Source organism: Ptiloglossa arizonensis, unplaced genomic scaffold, assembly GCF_051014685.1.
Source record: "Ptiloglossa arizonensis isolate GNS036 unplaced genomic scaffold, iyPtiAriz1_principal scaffold0508, whole genome shotgun sequence".
Lineage (NCBI taxonomy): Eukaryota > Metazoa > Arthropoda > Insecta > Hymenoptera > Colletidae > Ptiloglossa > Ptiloglossa arizonensis.
Genome location: NW_027478878.1, coordinates 56,130 through 57,646, shown reverse-complemented (window position 1 = coordinate 57,646; position 1,517 = coordinate 56,130).

The following is a 1,517-nucleotide window of genomic DNA, read 5'->3' as shown; positions in this document are numbered from 1 at the left end:
TAACGTATAACGTATAACGTATAACGTATAACGTATAACGTATAACGTATAACGTATAACGTATAACGTATAACGTATAACGTGCAACGTATAACTTACAACGTATAACGTACAACGTATAACGTATAACGTATAACGTATAACGTATAACGTATAACGTTTAACGTATAACGTATAACGTATAACGTATAACGTATAACGTATAACGTACAACGTTTAACGTATAACGTATATCGTATAACGTATAACGTATAACGTATAACGTTTAACGTATAACGTATAACGTATAACGTATAACGTATAACGTATAACGTACAACGTATAACGTATAACGTATAACGTATAACGTATAACGTATAACGTATAACGTATAACGTATAACGTATAACGTATAACGCATAACGTATAACGCATAACGTATAACGTATAACGTGTAATGTATAACGTATAACGTGTAACGTATAACGTATAGCGTACAACGTATAACGTATTACATATTACATATAACGTATAACGTACAACGTATAACGTATAACGTATAACGTATAACGTGTCACGTATAACGTATAACGTATGACGTATCACGTATAAGGTATGACCTATAACGCATTACGTATAGCGTATAACGCATAATGTATAACGTATAACGTATAACGTATAACGTATAACTTATAACGTATAACGTATAACGTATAACGTATAACGTATAACGTATAACGTACAACGTTTAACGTATAACGTATATCGTATAACGTATAACGTATAACGTATAACGTATAACGTTTAACGTATAACGTATAACGTATAGCGTATAACGTATAACGTATAACGTATAACGTATAACGTATAACGTGTAACGCATAACGTATAACGCATAACGTATAACGTATAACGTGTAACGTATAACGTACAGCGTATAACGTATAACGTATTACATATTACATATAACGTATAACGTACAACGTATAACGTAGAACATATAACGTCTAACGTTTAACGTATAACGTATAACGTATAACGTATAACGTATAACGTATAACGTATAACGTATAACGTATAACGTATAACGTATAACGTATAACGTATAACGTATAACGTATAACGTATAACGTATAACGTACAACGTATAACTTACAACGTATAACGTACAACGTATAACGTATAACGTATAACGTATAACGTATAACGTATAACGTTTAACGTATAACGTATAACGTATAACGTATAACGTATAACGTATAACGTACAACGTTTAACGTATAACGTATATCGTATAACGTATAACGTATAACGTATAACGTATAACGTTTAACGTATAACGTATAACGTATAACGTATAACGTATAACGTATAACGTACAACGTATAACGTATAACGTATAACGTATAACGTATAACGTATAACGTATAACGTATAACGTATAACGTATAACGCATAACGTATAACGCATAACGTATAACGTATAACGTGTAATGTATAACGTATAACGTGTAACGTATAACGTATAGCGTACAACG